This window comes from Nansenia antarctica (assembly GCF_963989245.1).
Source record: "Nansenia antarctica genome assembly, chromosome: 6".
In the NCBI taxonomy this organism is placed as follows: Eukaryota; Metazoa; Chordata; class Actinopteri; order Argentiniformes; family Microstomatidae; genus Nansenia; species Nansenia antarctica.
In genome coordinates, this window is record NC_137676.1 from 67918403 (window position 1) to 67943865 (window position 25463).

Genomic DNA, 25463 nt, shown 5'->3' on the forward strand with positions numbered 1-25463 from the left:
ATTAGTTTATAATCTAGTATCGATTATTTTTAAAATCGGCTGTTTTACATGGCAAAGGGTCAATGAGGAACCCAACAAAACCCTAAACGCAGGGTAGAGGGGCTCGGTGAACGTGGCGTGGAACGTGACCAGGTGGGTCAGTGTGCCAGAGGAGATGCGGTGAAAGGACAGAGTACCTTCCAAGCAGTCGAGATACACTCCTACTCTGTGGGATTGGGAGGAGGGGACAGGTATGTCAGTCTTCATCTTATTGTGCCAGGCAGTACAACAGTTATCAGAGCAGTCCAGACTCCAGGACTTGTCATTGTATCCAATCAGAGAGTCATTTCTCTCTCCTGTCCTGCTGATTTCTTCATGTGTCACTCACTCCTATAAAAACCCTCCCACTAAACTCTGCCTCCCATGTAACAGCGCCCAGTCAGGCCTTCTACACACAGCACCTGTTCCCAGTATGTAAATCTCTCTGGGTTATCAGGATACGGCGCTCCGTGCACACCGCGGACCGTGACCCACCGTTCTGGCGCAACCTGGTGGGATGGACTTGACGTACTTCAACGTGCGATGCAGATGCAAAGCTCTACTCGTGTTGCTAGCGAAGTTTCCCACAGAAGTGGGGAAAAAAACGTCAGATCAGATATATAAACGGGTTATTTTGATAAACTGGACACATTTTGTGAATATATATGGTTACTTTCTCGCCTGAAAACATATAAAAACTTCATAAAATGACATATTAACACTTGTAGAGCCAAATTACAGATTTTAGCCAATGGCGGCCAAAATTGAGGATTTAAAATCTGAGGCGAGAGCTCTAGGCAAGAAACTACTTCCGGTTTACTTCCGGTTGTTTTGACGGATCCAACGCAACGCAAAAAGCAGAAATGTTTTGACTGATTGCCGCACCCTGCCGGTCAAGAAACGCAATGCAGAGCAACGCAACTGATCAACGCAACGGCCCCATTGAGATGAATGACTTCCGGTGCAACGCAATGGCCCTGTGTGCACGCAGCTGACGCACTGCGTCCACCACGTAACCGCAGGGTTCCCGGTTCGATTCCGGCCATGGACCTCCATGAATTGAATTCAGATCAATAACAAGTCTAGGGGGGTATTCCATCAACATCGCTAAAGGAAAATACAGGCCCATTCTGCGAGAAGTCTCGCAAGAGTTAAAAAAATAAGCCTGGATTTTCCTTCAGCGACGTTGATGGAATAGCCCCCTGGTTTGGAGGAAGATTCTCCCTACCTGAAATGCATGGGGTGTCCCATAGACTGGTCACTCTTCAGGGACACATCGCTGGGTCCAGGTGAGTCTGGTCTCTTGCGTCTGGCACCGTCAATATAATGGTCATGTTATTTCAATGTAAAACATAAACAATATAGTTTGTTTTATGCGTTACATGGGCTTAAGGGTAATTTGAATTCAGATCAATAACTATTTAGATCTTGTCTTGGTTTGGAGGAAGATTCTCCCTACCTGAAATGCATGGGGTGTCCCATAGACTGGTCACTCTTCATGGACACACAGCTGCTTACCGGAGATCTCGGTACCGAGAAGGGTCCGACACTGTAGCACACGTCCGTTGCAAGTGACCCATAGCATTCAATATTCCAAACTCAAATATCAGAACAGTCAAAATACACATACACACACACACACACACACACACACACACACACACACACACACCTCACCTCACCTCTCAACTTCATGGTTCATGGTGGGATTCAGTCTCCACAATAGGCGTTATTTTAGAGGCAGTGGTGGCCTCCTCTCTCTCCCCAGAGAGATTCATTTTCTCGGCAGTCGTGAGTCAAAACTCATTCAGCTGCAAATAACAGGCCAACAGACAACGGTTAGAGGACAAGATAAAAAAAACACTCATAAGACCTCTACTGTTCAATATCAAGGGGAAAATGTTATAACATGTAATTACAATAACATTTACTCACATACAGCAATTCTGTCATTCTGGCTTGGAACATGCCCCTACCAGGGAGAGAGTCCATGCTCCATGATTCCCAGCCCCTCCCTCAGACACTTGATACTCGTCTCCCTAATCTCCAACTCCTGTCTTCATCTCCTCAGAACTGACTGTTCTGGTAGTTCTATCTAGATAGTTCTGCTGTACTGTATCAATCTGAAGACAGCAGAGGCCCTCACTACTCTCTGTCTGTCGGTCAGGATTAGAGACAGGCTTGACGGCTGCTGGCTGACTGGACACGTCACGTGTGATTGTGTAACTACGCGGGGATGAGGCGTGATATCTTCACCCAATGAAATCACCATGTGTCTGATCAACTCCGATACAGCCTGTCACCACGTGTCTTTATGATTCAGTCTGATCAAAGGTTGTAGATTCAGGTTTAGTCAATATATTTTATATTAGATATGACTTTATTATCCCTGCAGGGAATTCATAGTAACGGAATCACCAGGACAGGGAACGGTGATGACTGTGTGTTGGGATACAATGACAAGTCCTGGAGTCTGTTCTGCTCTAGTTACTCTGCCTGGTACAATAATGAGACAACTGACATACGTGTCCCGTCCTCTGGCTCCCACAGGGTAGGAGTGTATCTGACCTGGCCGGCCGGCACTCTGTCCTTCTACAGCAGTGGTTCTCAACCCTCTCCTCGGGGACCCCCAGCCGCTCCACATGTTTGATCTGTTCCACCACCAGCTCACCTGATTCAACTGATCAAGTACAAACCATAATTGCTTTATACTTGATCAGTTGAATCAGGTGTGCTGGTGGTGGAACAGATCAAATATGTGGAGCTGCTGGGGGTCCCTGTTCTACAGTGTCTCCTCTGATACACTGACCCTCTGATTCCACTCCACGTTCACTGAACCCCTCTACCCAGGGTTTGGGGTTGGGGGCTATGCCAATTCAGTGACCCTGCGTAAACTAGTTTCAGGTAGATCACACTGAACACCAGAGGCTCAAAGATGATGGATCATAAGATGATGTCATGATGTAGTTTTACACACAAGCTTCATATACACACTCAACTCAAATGTTGTGATTTTCCACTAAGATCAACCCTGCACACATGCAGTCGGACATTATTGTGGTGTTCACTTCCTGTTGGACCATTTTAGACAGTGAAACTATTTAACTGGTAGACTGGGAGCTGTGGAAGTGAAAGTCACATTTGCATCTAGTCAGGGTGGGGTGGTTCTGCTCCTCTCAGAATAGAGCAGCCCTGTCACCAGATGGCCACCCATCCCCAGGGGCCTTAGACTGAGATACGTCAATGAAACCACTTACAAATTCAGGTAGTTTTGAATGATTTGGACATTTGGTTTATTTTATTTAAACCTGTAGTGTGTGTGTGCGTGTGTGTGTGTGTGTGTCAATCATCTCTTTATCAAATATACGAAACTCTAAAGAATGATGTAACAGGAAACTGTGTATAGAGCTAGACCATGTGGTTTGAGAGCATAGCAGCATCTGTAGCAGGTATCACAATGGACTGGATGGACATCTATTCATTTATGACCATTGATAATACCCCATGATGGCACAGTTATGCCTGACAATAGGCTCTGTCACAACAAATGAACATTTGCGTTAATAAAAACCAAATAGCAGTGTTTATGATTCAATCAGATATCTTTATTGTCCTCTGAACTGCATTGAAGAATCAAAGCGCACATGGACAGTGGATAGTTAACACCAGCAGAAACACATCAACACTAACACTGATACAACCTCAGTCTACAGAGTGGAGTGACACCTGAGCTCTAGTAAAGGCTCCTGTTTCTATGTGACTCTATGTAGGCTAGAGAATAGCTGAGCACAGAACAGAGTCAAAGCAGAGGAATCAGCCACTCTCCACAGGGGGGTGTGAGGGGACCTAGTCAGAACACTGGTCTCTCCTCAGTATCTGAGTGACCGTAGGCTGGGAGCTCTGGTGGGCCTCACAGGACACCGTCCCTGCCTTGGTCCACTCCTCAGCAGTGAGAGTCAGGGTGCTGCTCCAGCTGTACAGGCCGTCCTTCTCCAGGACCCCGCGGCTGGCCTCCTGCGCCTTGTTGTTCCCGTCCACATTCCATCTCATTGTCCAGTCTGAGGGGAAGCCCTTGTTGGCCAGGCACATCAGTGTGGCCGTACTCTTACTGGACAGCTCCTCACTAGAGGGGGGCAGGACCGTGAGGGTGGGGGCACGGTTACCTAGAACACACACCATACTTAGACATGAACTATGGCACAAGAGTCACTGATGATCACTATCTAAATATGCAGTAGTGATTTAGAAATCAACATTATGAATTTCATGATAATTTGATCTTAAGAAGAAAATACCAAAAAGTCAACCAAAAAGAATCAGATGAACCATACAAACTGTAAATCAGATCAATGCAGTGTAACTATGTCATGAAGCTGTTTGTCTGATCAGAACATTAATATGTTTCCTATTCACACACTTAGAGAATTGTTACGTGACTTTCATGCACACATCAAACATATTATATTCAATACATAACTCTTAACTAGTAACCTAACATAAAACTTCAGGTAACACAATAACTGCAATAACTGATACATTTACTAGTTGTTCCCAGAATGACACTCAGAAAATCGTAAAAATCAAACATATGATATAGTTTGAAAATGTTTCATTTAGTAAATTATCAAATTAAATAAGAGTCAGTTTAGATTTGTTTTTGTATTAATTAATAATAATGAATAAAAAATGTAAATACATTATTCTTAAATATTCCTAGATGTTAGAAAGTAAGTAGATACATTTACATTACTCTGAACTGATCTGAAAGAAACATTAAAAGTGTATCACTTACTTCCAACATCAAGTCTGGTGCCGCTACCAAAAGTGCACCACAGTGATACAATCCCTATTACTGACTGTACAAAAACCTCTGTCTCATTGTGCAGGTGGATATTCATATTCATATTCATTTCTTAAACTCTTACACCTACTTACAGTTAGATCATTCTCCGCCTTTATTAAAATTACATTTTAAGTTTCATTGAATGAAACAACATTTAAATTAGAAATGGCTATATTGTTTTTGTTGTATTTCTATTTAGGCATTTTCTCAATAAATAATACTTTTGAAATAATGGTTAAGATTAAATGAAATAGTTTGATGCAATGTGAAAAAGTGAATAAAGTTGTTAACTTTGTAGTTTACTTACTGCCAACATCCAGTCTGGTGCCGCTACCAAAAGTCCACCACAGTGATTGAGTGTAACTGAACGGCCGTACAAAAACCTCTGTGCTGTAAAGCTGCAGCTCCAACAATACAGATCTCACAAAGACAATCTCATTCAACACAAATCTCATCCAACAACCCCAAAGGTGATGGAACACTTCATAAGATCTATATCATAATAACACACATATGGTTGATGTTGTGATTTAAATCCAATTATGTGTCTTTTTCCTCTAGTGTTTACCAGGTGTCCTCATAGACACACAGCAGCCAGAGTCCAGCATTAGATCCAGTGTTTGTATTCCTCCATATTGTCCATGACAGAGTTGTTGTATATTCCTTTGTTGTATAATTCCTTTATTAAAGATGTTGATCACAGACTGAACAGTGGAGGTGAAGTCACAGAGGACAGACACCACTAACAGAGGAATCCCACCAGCTTTAGTTGACACAAGTGTTCACTAGCTGATTTGAGGAACTTAAAAGTCCATGCATGAATGACCAGGCTGTTGATAACACTTCTGACTAGGCCTACATGAGGAACAGCATCACTTGTTAGGCTCTTTGATACATCACTACACAAATGCAGAGATATGAAAGTAACGCAACATTTAAAAATGTTACCTTTTCATACAGTCACTTCATTGCATCAAATAATACATTATACAAGCAGTATGCGTGTGATTCTTTTAAGTGTAAAATTTGAAATTAATGTTACTTTTAAAATATATATATTTTAAAAAGCTCAATACATGTTCGCATACAGGAAAAACCACACTTAACACTTCAACATTCTCAAGGGGATGTCCCCATCTACTGAAATAGACTTGAAACTAATTTGCATAATACTTTCTGACTTACTGCTCCATAAGTGCTTCCAGCCTTGTGAGTTCAACACTTCATGACTGAGAACCGTCCTTCATGACAACAGAACCACAACAACAATGACTTCCATCACCATCTTCATCTGGACATTTGCTCTCTGGATTCAAGGTGAGATCTGAAGTCATGAATATCACATAAATGTACTTGTTCATTGATATACATTCTATAGTTCTGCCTCAATGCTAATATAACCTAAGGCTCCGTTTACATGTCAAGTAATCATTTGTTTTGCAGGATCTACTGGACAGTATGTTGTAACCCAGAGTCCTGCAGTGAAAGCTGTGTCATTGGGACAGTCAGTCAGTCTCAGTTGTAAAGTTAGCAGGGCTGTATATACAAATAGTAATGGACACTATCTAGCCTGGTACCAACAAAGACCTGGAGAAGCTCCTAAACTCCTAATTTACTATGCTAAAACACTTCAGTCTGGGACTCCATCTAGATTCAGTGGCAGTGGATCTGGGAGTGACTTCACTCTGACCATCAGTGGAGTCCAGGCTGCAGATGCAGGAGATTACTACTGTCAGAGTTACCACAGCCCTAATGTGTTCACACAGTGATACAGAGCCGTACAAAAACCTCCCTCAGTCAGACTGCACAGTGACTGCACTGCTACAGCTGGGACCTACTGCAGGTGCTGAGGGGGAAGAGACAGTGACATGGAACACTGACTGAACTATGATACGCTAATCTGAATATAACAGTGATGCTGAAAATACAATATGTAAACTCATCCAACATCATACCAATGAAGTCCTGGAGTGGTTTCAAGCTGTTGAAAACGTAGTAAGATGAGGACTTTGAAGTGGAAGCACACACTCTTACCAACATCCAAAGTCCCTAATAAGACTGCAGTTATTAAATGATGTGTTAATGACTGAAGTCGTAAATGATGTGTCACTGTGGGTGATGATGCTCCATACAGTATGCAGGGTCTGGCTTTGCTGACCTGTACATTTGGACTTTCCACTCTAATTTAGACCCAGCATTGATTAGTGAATTTATCATTTATCATGACTCACAATAGAATATGATCACTGTTCCATCACAATAGTGAATAACAATAGACCAAGACAGAACAACTCACTGTCCACAATATGAGATGTACAGAGCATCTATTCAATGGTAAATGTGAAGAGTCTTCAGTTTCATGTGGATCTCACACACAGACTGTACTGACTCTGGCCACTAGAGGGAGACAGATAGTTATTTTTGATAATTGAGACGTCACTGTTTTAGTTTATTAGTATAAGATCCCCATTGGCTGTTACAACAGCAACAGCTCATACAGCTACTGTATAACAAAGTAGCAGAGTTAAAAGCGCCCTAACTTCTAATCATCCTCTGCTTCCTACAGAGCCTGCCTCTGTCTGGTTCTGGTCCTGTCCATGTAGAACTGCTGCTCTCTCTCCTCACAGCACACAGCATCAAGCCTGACTCCACTGATCTCTTCAACTGCACTTCCTGTGGGACCATTTTAGACAGTGAAACTATTAAACTGGTAGACTGGGAGCTGTGGGAGTGAAACTCACATTTGCATCTAGTCAGGGTGGGGTGGTTCTGCTCCTCTCAGAATAGAGCAGCCCTGTCACCAGATGGCCACCCATCCCCAGGGGCCTTAGACTGAGAAACGTCAATGAAACCACTTACAAACTCAAGGTAGTTTTGAATGATTTGGACATTTGGTTTATTTTATTTAAACCTGTAGTGTGTGTGTGTGTGTGTGTGTGTGTGTGTGTGTGTGTGTGTGTGTGTGTGTCAATCAATCATCTCTTTATCAAACATACAAAACTGTAAAGAATGATGTGACAGGATACTGTGTATGGAGCTAGACCATGTGGTTTGAGAGCATATCAGCATCTATAGCAGGTATCACAATGGACTGGATGGACATCTCTTCAGTTATGACCATTGATAATACCCCATGATGGCCCAGCTATGCCTGACAATAGGCTACGTCACAATAAATTAACATTTGAGTTAATAAAAACCAAATAGCAGTGTTTATGATTCAATCAGATATCTTTATTGTCCTCTGAACTGCATTGAAGAATCAAAGCGCACATGAACAGTGGATAGTTAACACCAGCAGAAAGACATCAACACTAACACTGATACAACCTCAGTCTACAGAGTGGAGTGACACCTGGGCTCTAGTAAAGGCTCCTGTTTCTATGTGACTATGTAGGCTAGAGAATAGCTGAGCACAGAACAGAGTCAAAGCAGAGGAATCAGCCAGTCTCCACAGGGGGGTGTGAGGGGACCTAGTCAGAACACTGGTCTCTCCTCAGTATCTGAGTGACCGTAGGCTGTGAGCTCTGGTGGGCCTCACAGGACACCGTCCCTGCCTTGGTCCACTCCTCAGCAGTGAGAGTCAGGGTGCTGCTCCAGCTGTACAGGCCGTCCTTCTCCAGGACCCCGCGGCTGGCCTCCTGCGCCTTGTTGTTCCCGTCCACATTCCATCTCATTGTCCAGTCTGAGGGGAAGCCCTTGTTGGCCAGGCACATCAGTGTGGCCGTACTCTTACTGGACAGCTCCTCACTAGAGGGGGGCAGGACCGTGAGGGTGGGGGCACGGTTACCTAGAACACACACCATACTTAGACATGAACTATGGCACAAGAGTCACTGATGATCACTATCTAAATATACAGTAGTGATTTAGAAATGTCTCAACATAGGAATGTAATGTTCATTTGATCAGTCTTATGAAGAAAATACTAAAAAGTCAACCAAAAAGCGTCATATGAACCGTACAAACTATAAATAAGTTGTTTACATAACTCAGAACTATAGTAACCTAACAACACTTCAGGTAACATGCAGTGATAATTGCAATAACTGATACATTTACTAGTTGTTCCCAGAATGACACTCAGAAAATCCTAAAAAGCATTATGATATAATTTGAACATTTTGTTTTTCTAAATTATCAAATTAAATAAGACTCAGTCTATACATGTTTAGGCAAAAACCTTTAGAATGAATAATAAAGAAGGCAACTTTTAGAATACATTATTCTTAAATATTCCTAGGTGTTAGAAAGTAAGTAGATACATTACATTACTCTGAACTGATCAGAAAAGAAACATTAAAAGTGTATCACTTACTTCCAACATCAAGTCTGGTGCCGCTACCAAAAGTGTACCACAGTGATACAATCCCTATTACTGACTGTACAAAAACCTCCCTCTCATTGTGCAGGTGGATATGAACGTTTTTAGACTCATGTTCATTTCTTAAACTGAAAAACTCATATACCTACTTACATTTATACCATTGTCTTTGTTTATTAAAATTTAAATTTAAATATGATTGCCAATGCTAATATAAATGTTATTTAATTCAATGTTGTACTGCTATCAGTGTACTTTCTCAATAAATAATACTTTTGAAATATTGCTCAAACATGAAATGAAATAATTTGATGCAATGTGAAAAAGTGAATACAGTTGTTAACTTTGTAGTTTACTTACTGCCAACATCCAGTCTGGTGCCGCTACCAAAAGTCCACCACAGTGATTGAGTGTAACTGAACGGCCGTACAAAAACCTCTGTGCTGTAAAGCTGCAGCTCCAACAATACAGATCTCACAAAGACAATCTCATTCAACACAAATCTCATCCAACAACCCCAAAGGCAATGGAACACTTCAGATCTCTGTCAATAATAACTTGATGTTGTGATTTAAATCCCGATATGTGTATTTTTCCTCTAGTGTTTACCAGGTGTCCTCATAGACACACAGCAGCCAGAGTCCAGCATTAGATCCAGTGTTTGTATTCCTCCATATTGTCCATGACAGAGTTGTTGTATATTCCTTTGTTGTATATTCCTTTATTAAAGATGTTGATCACAGACTGAACAGTGGAGGTGAAGTCACAGAGGACAGACACCACTAACAGAGGAATCCCACCAGCTTTAGTTGGCACAAGTGTTCACTAGCTGATTTGAGGAACTTACTGTAAAAGTCCAAGCATGAGTGAGCAGGCTGTTGATAACACTTCTGACTAGGCCTACATGAGGAACAGCATCACTTGTTAGGCTCTTTGATACATCACTACACACATGCAGAGATATGAAACTTAAGCAACAATTAAAAATGTTTTAAAAGTAAAGCAACATTTAAATATGTTACTGTTTCATACAGTTTGTTGTAAAAAAATATGTTTGACTACTCTTGAATAACCTCACTTCATTGCATCAGACAATACATTATCCAAGGTAAGCATTATGTGAGTGATTATTTTATGTCTAAAATAAGAAATTACATTTACTTTATTTGAAAAAAAAGCTCAATACATACAGGATTCAGCATGCTTAATAGTTCAACACTCTCAAGGGGATGTCCCCATTTACTGAAATAGACTTGAAACCTGAATTTGCATAATACTTTCTAACTTACTGCTCCATAAGTGCTTCCAGCCCTGTGAGTTCAACACTTCATGACTGAGAACCGTCCTTCATGACAACAGAACCACAACAACAATGACTTCCATCACCATCTTCATCTGGACATTTGCTCTCTGGATTCAAGGTGAGATCTGAAGTCATGAATATCACATAAATGTACTTGTTCATTGATATACATTCTATAGTTCTGCCTCAATGCTGATATAGCCTTGGGCTCTGTTTACATGTCAAGTATTCATTTGTTTTGCAGGATCCACTGGACAGCATGTTTTAACCCAGAGTCCTGCAGTGAAAGCTGTGTCATTGGGACAGACAGTCAGTCTCAGCTGTAAAGTTAGCAGTGCTGTACATACAAATATTATTGGACACTGTCTAGCCTGGTACCAACAAAGATCTGGAGAAGTTCCTAAACTCCTCATTTACTATGCTAAAACACTTCAGTCTGGGACTCCATCTAGATTCAGTGGCAGTGGATCTGGGAGTGACTTCACTCTGACCATCAGTGGAGTCCAGGCTGCAGATGCAGGAGATTACTACTGTCAGAGTTTACACTATCCTAATAGCAAATATGTGTTCACACAGTGATACAGAGCCGTACAAAAACCTCCCTCAGTCAGACTGCACAGTGACTGCACTGCTACAGCTGGGACCTACTGCAGGTGCTGAGGGGGAAGAGACAGTGACATGGAACACTGACTGAACTATGATACGCTGATCTGAATATAACAGTGATGCTGACAATACAATATGTCAACTCATCCAACCTCATACCAATGAAGTCCTGGAGTGGTTTCAAGCTGTTGAAAATGTAGTAAGATGATGACTTGAGAAGTGGAAGCACATACACAATCTTACCAATGTCCAAAGTCCCAAATAAGACTCCAGTTTAACGTCTTAAATTATGTCTGTCACTGTGGGTGAAGATGCTCCATACAGTATGCAGGGTGTAGCTTTGCTGACCTGTACATTTTGACTTTCCACTCTAATTTAAACCCAGCATTGATTAGTGAATTTATCATTTATCATGACTCACAGTAGAATATGATCACTGTTCCATCCCAATAGTGAATAACAATAGACCAAGACAGAACATCTCGCTGTCCACAATATGAGATGTACAGAGCATCTATTCAATGGTAAATGTGAAGAGTCATCAGTTTCATGTGGAGCTCACACACAGACTGTACTGACTCTTACTGTTAGTTTATTAATAACTTAAAAGTCCAAGCATGAATGACCAGGCTGTTGATAACACTTCTGACTAGGCCTACATGAGGAACAGCATCAATTGTTAGGCTCTTTGATACATCACTACACAAATACAGAGATACAAAAGTAAAGCAACATTTAACAATTTTACATTTTTTTGCAGTTTATTGTTGTAAAAATGGATGTTTGACTACTCTTGAAACCTCACTTATTTGCATTAGACAATACATTATACAAGCATTATGTGTGTGATTGTTTTAAGTCTAAAATTAGAAATGACCTTTACTTCATTTTATTCATATATAAAAAAGAAGCTCAATACATATTCACATACAGGAAAAAGCACACTTATCAGTTCAACATTCTCAAGGGGATGTCCCCATCTACTGAAATAGACTTGAAACCTGAATTTGCATAATACTTTCTGACTTACTGCTCCATAAGTGCTTCCAGCCTTGTGAGTTCAACACTTCATGACTGAGAACCGTCCTTCATGACAACAGAACCACAACAACAATGACTTCCATCACCATCTTCATCTGGACATTTGCTCTCTGGATTCAAGGTGAGATCTGAAGTCATGAATATCACATAAATGTACTTGTTCATTGATATACATTCTATAGTTCTGCCTCAATGCTAATATAACCTATGGCTCCGTTTACATGTCAAGTAATCATTTGTTTTGCAGGATCTACTGGACAGTATGTTGTAACCCAGAGTCCTGCAGTGAAAGCTGTGTCATTGGGACAGTCAGTCAGTCTCAGCTGTAAAGTTAGCAGTGCTGTATATACATATAATAATGGACACTATCTAGCCTGGTACCTACAAAGACCTGGAGAAGCTCCTAAACTCCTCATTAAGTTGGCTAAAACACTTCAGTCTGGGACTCCATCTAGATTCAGTGGCAGTGGATCTGGGAGGGACTTCACTCTGACCATCAGTGGAGTCCAGGCTGCAGATGCAGGAGATTACTACTGTCAGAGTTTCCACTATCCTCCACACATGTTCACACAGTGATACAGAGCCGTACAAAAACCTCCCTCAGTCAGACTGCACAGTGACTGCACTGCTACAGCTGGGACCTACTGCAGGTGCTGAGGGGGAAGAGCCAGTGACATGGAACACTGCTCAGAAGAGGAGGTCAACTGTGACATGTGACATTGTCATGAATCCTAAAAAACGTTATATAAAACAAAAGAAAAATATTATTATTTTCATCAAAATATTCCTCATGTTTGGTCATAAGACTAAAGCTGAATTCAGAGTCCATGGCTGTAGAACCAAAAATAGTCCACCGGCCCATTATGACAAACCAAGCCTCATTAAATGTCATTGTAACAGGCTCTCATGCAGCATATCACATACGATGGGAATCTAGATTCACTGTAGTGAACTCAGTGGAAGGCATACGTACAATGCTGATATCCTCCATGATGAACTAGGATCTAAATTCCCTGAATTGATTAGCTATGACTTTGTAATTGTTGACATATCCTTTATTTAACCAGAGAAGTCACATTGAGAGTTTCTTCTCTTTTTAAAGTCAGCCCTGACCAAGAAGGCAGCATACACACTGTTACACAGACACACAGAACACAACACAGCATGTCACATTTTATAGGATACCAACTGCTTGGCTAAATCATTCAATCACATGTTTGTAGATTGCTTTTTAAACAACAATAGTCTCAAATTGATTTACAACAAGTGGAATCTGAACAATATAAACTATAAATACAAACCACATGAACAACTAACACTGAACCCTAGACCCCCCAACGGACATTACTACCTTAGTTTGTACTAATGTATATTGCACATTGCACATGTCTCCTGACATAGCTTCTTTTATACTCTGCACATTAGATACTGTATATAAACTACCTCACTGTACATAGCTCATAACTGTATATTGCCCATAACTGTATATATCTCTAAACTGTACTGATGTTTACAATACTACCTCTGCACAGACTGTATATTACATAGTTACCTATCACTACCTCTTGTTCTTTTTATATCACTATTTGCACTTCTGGTTGGATGCTAAACTGCATTTCATTGTGTTGTACTCTGCGATGACAATAAAGGTGAATCTAATCTAATCAATCTAATTTGCACACTGTACTGACACTACTCTCCCTTTAGGGGGCGACATAAGAGCATGTTGTTACCAGTGGCGAGAAACATGAGCTATAGTCAACTCCTCTTATCAAAATATGTTTCAAATGTCAATGACCCATTATGGTTGTCTATAACTCATGATACTTATGTCAACAATGTTGTGGTTTAACCTTTTCTCTAATACCTCAAAGATGATTCACCATATTGAAAAGACCCGTTGTCAGATAGGATTAAACTCAATGTAATTATACTCACATTTAAAAACATTAAGCATTAATACCTTCAAGATTTAGTTCCCAAAACTACAAATATTCTCAAAGGGAACATGATACACACATTTACTCCGGTGTAGGAATAGAATAATAGGTATTTTAACTGTGACATTATTATGACATCACGGCTTTGGACGCCTCTCGACTAATCACAATGCTTGTCATCATCAACCCGTTGTAAACCAGTGATATAATTATCTGTTTATGAGAGTTAATTATCTGTTAATTTATGTATTGATCTGACGGTGGACCTCAACTGCATGAGAAAAATAGTTTTAGACCAATGCAGAAAATGAACAATGATGGTAGGTAGGTTCTCATCTCTGAGTCGGCCCCTCAGAGATTAAAAGACACTGAAATGGCCTCTGTGTAACACCTGCCACTAGTGTATCAAGACCATAGCAGTGATTTGCATAGTGGAGGGACTCTCATACAGCCCATGCTTCAGTGCCCCTGGTGTGTTTATAGCCCTGTGAGTTTAACACTTCATGACCAACTGCAGACCAACAGCAGGACCCTCAACAACCATGAGTTTGATCACCATATTCATATGGACTCTTGCCGTCTATCTACAAGGTATGTGGATTTAAACGTTTTAGTCAATTGAGTAATTAATGTTCAGAGTAAATTAGATGGCTGAATAATTTCCAGTATTAAAGGTCTGACATGTTTGATGTATTCTTTTCTCCCTCTGATATGTAGAGTCCAGAGGACAGTACACAGTGACCCAGACACCAGCAGTGAAAGCTGTTCTCACAGGAGGGACAGTTAGCATAGGATGTAGAGTCAGCAGTGCTGTGTACAATGGTAATCGCATGAGCTGGTACCTACAACGACCTGGAGAAGCTCCTAAACTCCTCATTTACAATGCTAAAACACTTCAGTCTGGGACTCCATCTAGATTCAGTGGCAGTGGATCTGGGAGTGACTTCACTCTGACCATCAGTGGAGTCCAGGCTGAAGATGCAGGAGATTACTACTGTCAGAGTTTCCACTATCCTAATAGCAAATATGTGTTCACACAGTGATACAGAGCCGTACAAAAACCTCCCTCAGTCAGACTGCACAGTGACTGCACTGCTACAGCTGGGACCTACAGCAGGTGCTGAGGGGGAAGAGACCGTGACATGGAACACTGACTGAACTATGATACGCTGATCTGAATATAACAGTGTTCCTGACAATACAATATGTTAACTCATCCAACCTCATACCAATAAAGTCCTGGAGTGGTTTCAAGCTGTTGAAAATACAGTAAGATGAGGATTTTGAAGTGGAAGCACATACACACTCTTACTAACATCCAAAGTCCCTAATAAGACTGCAGTTATTAAATGATGTGTTAATGACTGAAGTCGTAAATGATGTGTCACTGTGGGTGATGATGCTCCAAACAGTATGCAGGGTCTGGCTTTGCTGACCTGGACATTTGGAATTTCCACTCTAATTTAGACCCAGCATTGAATAGTGAATTTATCATTTATCATGACTCACAGTAGAATATGATCACTGTTCCATCACAATAGTGAATAACAATAGACCAAGACAGAACAACTCGCTGTCCACAATATGAGATGTACAGAGAATCTATTCAATGGTAAATGTGAAGAGTCTTCAGTTTCATGTGGATCTCACACACAGACTGTACTGACTCTGGCCACTAGTGGGAGACATATAGTTATTTTTGATAATTGAGACGTCACTGTTTTAGTTTATTAGTATAAGATCCCCATTGGCTGTTACATTATATATATATATTATTTATCAGCAGCAGCTCATACAGCTACTGTATAACAAAGTAGCAGAGTAAAAAGAGACCTAACTTCTAACACAGCAGCCATCATCAAGAAGGCACAACAGCGGCTCTTCTTCCTGAGAGTCCTCAGGAAAGACCACATCGGACAGGAGATGCTGGTGGCCTTCTACCGCTGCGCAGTGGAGAGCATCCTCACCTACTGCATCTGCAACTGGTTCTCCAGCTGCACAGCCGCAGAGAGGAATGCGCTACAGAGAGTCGTGAGAACGGCCCAGAAGATCACCGGCGCCCCCCTCCCCTCTCTGGAAGAGCTGTACAACACACGCTGCCTCAGGAAGGCCTCCAAGATCTCCAGAGACCCATCCCACCCTGGGTACGAACACTTTACTCGGCTGCCCTCGAACAGGCGGTTCAGGACCATGTTCGCAAGGACAAACAGAGACTGAAGCTCAGCTTCTACCCCAGGGCCATTCAGGCCCTGAACACAGCAAAGACCTAGGTTCTGGGCCCTGGACAGTCTGGACGGATTGATGGCAGCTGCTGGACTGAAATCAGGTGTAGTGCTGAGGCACAAATGTGTACATTTCAAGCCTGCAAACTGCGACACTTTAAATGAATGTGCAATAACACTATGTGCAATATGACAACCCTAGGGTACATAAGGTTGCAGAGAATAGGAAATGTTAGAATAGGTATAGCATAGCATAGAGTACAGCACAGTGTTTTATTTGTATAGTATAGTATAGTGGATAGTGTACATAGCCTTTATTTATGTAAACCAGCTCCTTTCCCTTCTTGTTTTTTAGTATTTTTTCTTTCCTAGCACCAGGGGAGCCCCCCCCTCCCAAATTTCGTTGTTTGGTACCTGTACTATATCAATGACAAAATAAAGACCATTCATTCATTCATAATCATCCTCTGCTTCCTACAGAGCCTGCCTCTGTCTGGTTCTGGTCCTGTCCATGTAGAACTGCTGCTCTCTCTCCTCACAGCACACAGCATCAAGCCTGACTCCACTGATCTCTTCAACTGCACTTCCTGTGGGACCATTTTAGACAGTGAAACTATTTAACTGGTAGACTGGGAGCTGTGGGAGTGAAACTCACATTTGCATGTAGTCAGGGTGGGGTGGTTCTGCTCCTCTCAGAATAGAGCAGCCCTGTCACCAGATGGCCACCCATCCCCAGGGGCCTTAGACTGAGAAACGTCAATGAAACCACTTACAAACTCAGGTAGTTTTGAATGATTTGGACATTTAACCCTTTATTTAAACCTGTAGTGTGTGTGTGTGTGTGTGTGTGTGTGTGTGTGTGTGTGTGTGTGTGTGTGTGTGTGTGTGTGTGTGTGTGTGTGTGTGTATGTGTGTGTGTGTGTGTGTGTGTCAATCATCTCTTTATCAAACATACAAAACTGTAAAGAATTATGTAACAGGATAATGTGTATGGAGCTAGACCTTGTGGTTTGAGAGCATAGCAGCATCTCAACAGGTATCACAATGGAATAAATCTATTCATTTATGACCATTGATAATACATCATGATGGCCCAGCTATGCCTGACAATAGGCTCTGTCACAACAAATTAACATTTGAGTTAATAAAAACCAAAAAGGCAGGGTTTATGATTCAATCAGATATCTTTATTGTCCTCTGAACTGCATTGAAGCATCAAAGCGCACATGAACAGTGGATAGTTAACACAAGCAGAAACACATCAACACTAACACTGATACAACCTCAGTCTACAGAGTGGAGTGACACCTGGGCTCTAGTAAAGGCTCCTGTTTCTATGTGACTCTATGTAGGCTAGAGAATAGCTGAGCACAGAACAGAGTCAAAGCAGAGGAATCAGCCACTCTCCACAGGGGGGTGTGAGGGGACCTAGTCAGAACACTGGTCTCTCCTCAGTATCTGAGTGACCGTAGGCTGGGAGCTCTGGTGGGCCTCACAGGACACCGTCCCTGCCTTGGTCCACTCCTCAGCAGTGAGAGTCAGGGTGCTGCTCCAGCTGTACAGGCCGTCCTTCTCCAGGACCCCGCGGCTGGCCTCCTGCGCCTTGTTGTTCCCGTCCACATTCCATCTCATTGTCCAGTCTGAGGGGAAGCCCTTGTTGGCCAGGCACATCAGTGTGGCCGTACTCTTACTGGACAGCTCCTCACTAGAGGGGGGCAGGACCGTGAGGGTGGGGGCACGGTTACCTAGAACACACACCATACTTAGACATGAACTATGGCACAAGAGTCACTGATGATCACTATCTAAATATGCAGTAGTGATTTAGAAATGTCTCAACATGTGAATTACATTTTAATTTCATCAATCTTAAGAAGAAAATACCAGAAAGTCAATCAAAAAGCGTCATATGAACCATACAAACTATAAATAATGTCATAATGTTGATTGTCTGATCAGAATATTAATATGTTTAGAATTCACACACTTAGAGAATTCTTAAGTGACTTTCTGGCACACATCAAACATGGCATGAAGTCATAACTAGTAACCTAACAACACTACAGGTAACATGCAACGATAACTGCAATAACTGATACATTTACTAGTTGTTCCCAGAATGACACATAAAAGCAAACACATGACATCATTTGAACATTTTTGATTTTCTAAATTATCAAATGAAACAAGACTCTTAGAACGAATATTTTGAATAAAGTATTCTTAAATATTCCTAGGTGTTAGAAAGTAAGTAGCTACATTGCATTACTCTGAACTGATCAGAAAGAAACATTAAAAGTGTATCACTTACTTCCAACATCAAGTCTGGTGCCGCTACCAAAAGTGTACCACAGTGATACAATCCCTATTACTGACTGTACAAAAACCTCCCTCTCATTGTGCAGGTGGATATGAACGTTTTTAGACTCATATTCATTTCTTAAGCTGATAAACTCATACACCTACTTACATTCATACCATCCTCCGCATTTATTAAAATTACATTTTAAATAATGGTTAAATTATATGACATTTATGTTAGAATTGGCAATGTTGTACTGCTATCAGTGCACTTTCTCAATAAATATTACTTTTGAAATATTGTTCATTAAACTAAATAATTTCATGCAATGTAAAGAAGTGAATAAAGTTGTTAACTTTGTAGTTTACTTACTGCCAACATCCAGTCTGGTGCCGCTACCAAAAGTCCACCACAGTGATTGAGTGTAACTGAACGGCCGTACAAAAACCTCTGTGCTGTAAAGCTGCAGCTCCAACAATACAGATCTCACAAAGACAATCTCATTCAACACAAATCTCATCTAACCACCCCAAAGGCAATGGAACACTTCATAAGATCTATGTCTATAATAACTTGATGTTGTGATTTAAATCCAGATATGTGTCTTTTTCCTCTAGTGTTTACCAGGTGTCCTCATAGACACACAGCAGCCAGAGTCCAGCATTAGATCCAGTGTTTGTATTCCTCCATATTGTCCATGACAGAGTTGTTGTATATTCCTTTGTTGTATATTCCTTTATTAAAGATGTTGATCACAGACTGAACAGTGGAGGTGAAGTCACAGAGGACAGACACCACTAACAGACGAATCCCACCAGCTTTATTTGGCACAAGTGTTCACTAGCTGATTTGAGGACCTTAAACGTCCAAGCATGAGTGAGCAGGGTGTTGATAACACTTCTGACTGGGCCTACATGAGGAACAGCATCACTTGTTAGGGTCTTTGATACATCACTACACAAATGCAGAGATATAAAAGTAAAGCAACATTTAAAAAGTATACCTTTTTGTTTGATGTTGTAAAACGTGTCACTACTCTTGAATAAGCTCACTTCATTGCATCAAATAATAAATTATAAAAGCATTATGTGTGTGATCCTTTTGAGTGTAAAATTAGAAATTAGCCTACCTTTACTTTATTATTATTTTTTAATTAAAAAGCTCAATACATGTTCGCATACAGGAAAAAGCACACTTAACACTTCAACATTCTCAAGGGGATGTCCCCATCTACTGAAATAGACTTGAAACTTTAATTTGCATAATACTTTCTGACTTACTGCTCCATAAGTGCTTCCAGCCTTGTGAGTTCAACACTTCATGACTGAGAACCGTCCTTCATGACAACAGAACCACAACAACAATGACTTCCATCACCATCTTCATCTGGACATTTGCTCTCTGGATTCAAGGTGAGATCTGAAGTCATGAATATCACATAAATGTACTTGTTCATTGATATACATTCTATAGTTCTGCCTCAATGCTAATATAACCTAAGGCTCCTTTTACATGTCAAGTAATCATTTGTTTTGCAGGATCTACAGGACAGTTTGTTGTAACCCAGAGTCCTGCAGTGAAAGCTGTGTCATTGGGACAGTCAGTCAGTCTCAGCTGTAAAGTTAGCAGTGCTGTATATACATATAAAAATGGACACTATCTAGCCTGGTACCAACAAAGACCTGGAGAAGCTCCTAAACTCCTCATTAAGTTGGCTAAAACACTTCAGTCTGGGACTCCATCTAGATTCAGTGGCAGTGGATCTGGGAGTGACTTCACTCTGACCATCAGTGGAGTCCAGGCTGCAGATGCAGGAGATTACTACTGTCAGAGTTTCCACTATCCTCCAGACATGTTCACACAGTGATACAGAGCCGTACAAAAACCTCCCTCAGTCAGACTGCACAGTGACTGCAATGCTACAGCTGGGACCTACTGCAGGTGCTGAGGGGGAAGAGACAGTGACATGGAACACTGCTCAGAAGAGGAGGTCAACTGTGACATGTGACATTGTCATGAATCCTAAAAAAAAAAACGTTATATAAAACAAAAGAAAAATATTATTATTTTCATCAAAATATTCCTCATGTTTGGTCATAAGACTAAAGCTGAATTCAGAGTCCATGGCTGTAGAACCAAAATAGTCCATTATGACAAACCAAGCCTCATTAAATGTCAATTGAATAGGCTCTCATGCAGCATATCACATATAAAGGGAATCTAGATTCACTGTAGTGAACTCAGTGGAAGGCATACGTACAATGTTGATATCCTCCATGGTGAACTAGCATCTAAATTCCCTGAATTGATTAGCTATGACTTTGTAATTGTTGACATATCCTTTATTTAACCAGGGAAGTCACATTGAGAGTTTCTTCTCTTTTTAAAGTCAGCCCTTACCAAGAAGGCAGCATACACACTGTTACACAGACACAGAAGACACAACCCAGCATGTCACATTTTATAGGATGCCAACTGCTTAGCTAAATCATTCAATCACATGTGTTTGTAGATTGCTTTTTAAAACAACAATAGTCTCACATTGCTTCACAATAAGTGGAATCCGAACAGTATAAACTATAAATACAAACCACATGAACAACTAACACTGAACCCTAGACCCCCCAAAGGACATTACTACCTTTGTACTAATGTATATTGCACATTGCACATGTCTCCTGACATAGCTTCTTTTATACTCTGCACATTAGATACTGTATAATATAAACTACCTCACTGTACATAGCTCATAACTGTATATACCTCTAACTATACTGATGTTTACAATACTACCTCTGCACAGACTTTATATTACATAGTTACCTATCACTACCTCTTGTTCTTTTTATATCACTATTTGCACTTCTGGTTGGATGCTAAACTGCATTTAATTGTGTTGTACTCTGCGATGACAATAAAGGTGAATCTAATCTAATCAATCTAATTTGCACTCTGTACTGACACTACTCTCCCTTTAGGGGGCGACATAAGAGCATGTTGTTACCAGTGGCGAGAAACATGAGCTATAGTCAACTCTTATCAAAATATGTTTCAAATGTCAATGACCCATTATGGTCGTCTATAACTCATGATACTTATGTCAACAATGTTGTGGTTTAACCTTTTCTCTAATACCTCAAAGATGATTCACCATATTGAAAAGACCCGTTGTCAGATAGGATTAAACTCAATGTAATTATACTCACATTTGAAAACAATAAGCAATAATACCTTCAAGATTTAGTTCCCAAAACTACAAATATTCTCAAGGGAACATGATACACACATTTACTCCGGCGTAGGAAGTTTTAACTGTGACATTATTATGACATCACGGCTTTGGACGCCTCTCGACTAATCACAATGCTTGTCATCATCAACCCGTTGTAAACCAGTATATAATTATCTGTTTATGAGAGTTAATTATCTGTTGATTTATGTATTGATCTGACGGTGGACCTCAACTGCATGAGAAAAATAGTTTTAGACCAATGCAGAAAATGAGCAAGGATGGTAGGTAGGTTCTCATCTCTGAGTCGGCCCCTCAGAGATTAAAAGACACTGAAATGGCCTCTGTGTAACACCTGCCACTAGTGTATCAAGACCATAGCAGTGATTTGCATAGTGGAGGGACTCTCATACAGCCCATGCTTCAGTGCCCCTGGTGTGTTTATAGCCCTGTGAGTTTAACACTTCATGACCAACTGCAGACCAACAGCAGAGCCCACAACAACCATGAGTTTGATCACCATCTTCATATGGACTCTTGCCGTCTATCTACAAGGTATGTGGATTTAAACGTTTTAGTCGATTGAGTAATTAATGTTCAGAGTAAATTAGATGGCTGAATAATTTCCAGTATTAAAGGTCTGACATGTTTGATGTATTCTTTTCTCCCTCTGCTATGTAGAGTCCAGAGGACAGTACACGTTGACTCAGACACCAGCAGTGAAAGCTGTTCTCACAGGAGAGACAGTTAGCATAGGATGTAGAGTCAGCAGTGCTGTGTACAATGGTAATTACTTGGGCTGGTACCTACAACGACCTGGAGAAGCTCCTAAACTCCTCATTTACTATGCCGCAACACTTGAGTCTGGGATTCCATCTAGATTCAGTGGCAGTGGATCTGGGAGAGACTTCACTCTGACCATCAGTGGAGTCCAGGCTGCAGATGCAGGAGATTACTACTGTCAGAGTTACCACAGTTCTCCAGACACGTTCACACAGTGATACAGAGCCGTACAAAAACCTCCCTCAGTCAGACTGCACAGTGACTGCACTGCTACAGCTGGGACCTACTGCAGGTGCTGAGGGGGAAGAGACAGTGACATGGAACACTGACTGAACTATGATACGCTGATTTAAATATAACAAATGTTGCTGACAATACAATATGTCAACTCATCCAACCTCATACCAATGAAGTCCTGGATTGGTTTCAAGCTGTTGAAAATACAGTCTCACACTCTTACCAACCTGCAAAGTCCCTAATAAGACTGCAGTTTAAAGTAGTAAATGATGTGTCACTGTGGTTGAAGATGCTCCATACAGTATGCAGGGTCTGGCTTTGCTGACCTGTACATTTGGACTTTCCACTCTAATTTAGACCCAGCATTGATTAGTGAATTTATCATTTATCATGACTCACAATAGAATATGATCACCGTTCCATCACAATAGTGAATAACAATAGACCAAGACAGAACATCTCACTGTCAGTTTTGATAAATTGAGACGTTACTGGTTTAGTTTATTAATATAAGATCCCCAGAGCCTCCCTCTGTCTGGTTCTGGTCCTGTCCATGTAGAACTGCTCTCTCTCCTCACAGCACACAGCATCAAACCTGACTCCATCCTGCATCCTGCATTGGAAGCAGATCATTTTAAGTAGATAATTTGATGTATTATTATTTTCAGGATTTTGTGTGTGTGTGTGTGTGTGTGTGTGTGTGTGTGTGTGTGTGTGTGTGTGTGTGTGTGTAAAAGCTAGACTACAAGTCCTTCCCACTAGACTCAACCTATCTATCTGGTTTCCTACTCAGGCTCCTCATTGTTTGCATCACACCACTGAACAGGTCACAGAGTCAATGTCTCACATCTTGAACGGCTGTTATGTTTACAAGGGAATGTACATAGCACGTCATGATAGAATAGTGGACTTGATAGTAAAGGACATATCTCATTTTCCAACCTCAGTGAGAATGTACAAACATTCCTGTGTCAATCCCACCATGTTCCATCTCTGCAGTAACCCAGCCACTTTTACACATTTGTCTGCCAATACACCAGATGTTGTTGTTGTCAATCTAGAGAGGTGTTCGTTCTGGAGGTAGCCTGCACATTTGACCCTAGCCTAGAGGAAGCCTTCATGACTAAGGTCATTAAGTACCAACCTCTCCTGAATACCATCTCAGAACTCGGGTACAGATGCAGACTGCTTGTGTTCATATTTGGCAGCCTAGGACATACACACAGGCTGGTCGTAAGAGGGCTCCAACAACTGGGGATGCCCAAAAAGAAGGCTAAACGCCTTGCAAAGTACTGCTCTGTCTCTGCTGTAATTGGCAGCCTGCTACTTGTACCCCTGAAATGTGTAAAAAAAGATATATACAGTACAAGCCAAAAGTTTGGACACACCTTCTCATTCAATGCGTTTCCTTTATTTTCATGACTATTTGGTACATTGTAGATTCTCACTGAAGGCATCAAAACTATGAATGAACACATAGGAATTATGTATTTAACAATAATGTGTGAAATAACTCTAAATATGTCTTATATTTTAGATTCCTCAAAGTAGCCACCCTTTGCTTTTTTGTTGTTAATAAAATATATAATAATAATATTAAATATAATATGTGTTAATAATAATATGTTATTATATATATATTTTATATTATTATAATATATTTTATTAACAACAACAAACATTTATTTTATTAACGACAAAAAAGCAAAGGGTGGCTACTTTGAGGAATCTAAAATATAAGACATATTTAGAGTTATTTCACACTTTTTTGTTAAGTACATAATTCCACATGTGTTCATTCATAGTTTTGATGCCTTCAGTGAGAATCTACAATGTAAATAGTCATGAAAATAAAGGAAACACATTGAATGAGAAGGTGTGTCCAAACTTTTGGCCTGTACTGTATATATATGCCGCTGGTCCATGAATTGTGATTGTGTAGTAACTGCAACGTTAGTATTTGTGTCCCTGTATGTCTTTTTTCTATGTGGACATAAATAAATGGTTAAAATGTGTGTGTGTGTGTGTGTGTGTGTGTGTGTGTGTGTGTGTGTGTGTGTGTGTGTGTGTGTGTGTGTGTGTTTTTGCGTGTGTTGTGTCTGTCTCCATCCCCATACACCAGCAGTACAAGCTGCTGGTAGAATCCAGGGCCCCAGTATTTCAAAACGTTTAATCTGGATCAATTAGGATGATCAATGATAATGATCAATTATTAGTTGTTGTTCCCTATACTACTCTACCTCTGTCAGATAGATCTGTTCCTAGATAGCAAATATTATTTAATCAGGATCATACGTATCTTGATTAAACGTTTAGAAATACTGGGTCCAGGGGGGTATTCCATCAACGTCGCTAAAGGAAAATCTAGGCTTATTTTGACAAGTCTCGCGAGATCTATCAAGATATGCCTGGATCTTTTTAAGAGTCTCGCGAGACTTAACGAAATAAGCCTAGATTTTCCTTTAGCGATATTGATGGAACACCCCCCAGGCCAGGGTATTAAAATCTCTGTTTTTGTGATGCTGATGCAAGCACGCAACACACGCACCTTCCAACGCACGCACGCGTCGACGTCATCTCCCAGCGCCGCCTGGGCGAATCATACTTCGCGCCAA

At 40.8% G+C, this 25463-nt stretch overlaps 1 gene segment (V, D, J or C); it reads right to left on the bottom strand.

The window, feature by feature from the left end:
- Nucleotides 1-3864: 3864 nt before the first annotated feature.
- LOC308160872 (Ig heavy chain C region, secreted form-like) lies at nucleotides 3865-18058 on the bottom strand. The segment is given in 3 exons: nucleotides 17794-18058; nucleotides 8403-8651; nucleotides 3865-4181 (listed from the first exon to the last, which is right to left on the bottom strand).
- Nucleotides 18059-25463: the final 7405 nt, after the last annotated feature.